Source organism: Propithecus coquereli, unplaced genomic scaffold (genome assembly GCF_000956105.1).
Source record: "Propithecus coquereli isolate 6110/MARCELLA unplaced genomic scaffold, Pcoq_1.0 Scaffold634, whole genome shotgun sequence".
NCBI lineage: Eukaryota > Metazoa > Chordata > Mammalia > Primates > Indriidae > Propithecus > Propithecus coquereli.
In genome coordinates, this window is record NW_012152330.1 from 18554 (window position 1) to 19161 (window position 608).

Here is a 608-nt window from a genome sequence, read left to right on the forward strand (position 1 = left end):
GCCCCTCCGCTTTTCTCCAGCCTTCTCTCTGGGCTCCAGGGGGCCGGCGTGGCTGACCACCCCTGCCAGGTGAGCTCTCTGCACCGCTCACATCTCAGGTCCAGGCCGCACACCTGAGGCCCGCAGCCCAGAGAGGGCAGGTCAGCAGCAGAGCCAGGCTGGGCAGACCCAGGCCCCTGCTGGTCTCTGTCCTCCCAGCCGTCCTTCAGTGCTGCTGCCCCACCCCCTGGATGGTTTTCTTGGTTAGCGGCACCCTGAGTGCTGACCAATGGCGAGGAGGAAACTTGAGCAGGAGGTTTTCCTTGCACCTTGGGGCCCAGCTCTCTGGCAGCCTCGGGGAAATGTCGCCGATAACCCCCTTCAGTTCTCCCCTCCTTCCTTCCACCCTGCCCTGCCCAGGTAGATCCCGTTGCTCCCAGACACTGCTCTTCCGCTCCACACTGAGCCCGGGTGGGCAGCCCACCCCCTCAGCCACCCAGCTTTCTACAGGCCCATGCGCAGACTTCAGCTCCCATCGCCCCCCATTAGGGTGTGCCCCTAGATGAATGCGACAGGAGTCCTTGTCCCTCGGTGCAGAGGCTCTCCCAGCCAGCAGCCAGCACCCCAAG

General features: G+C 64.8%; 1 protein-coding gene across 1 annotated transcript in view; it reads left to right on the forward strand.

Moving 5' to 3' along the window:
* Window positions 1–608, forward strand: part of CIB2 (calcium and integrin binding family member 2) — a 21966-nt gene that overhangs the window by 1879 nt on the left and 19479 nt on the right. The gene's annotated exons all lie outside the window — the stretch shown is intronic.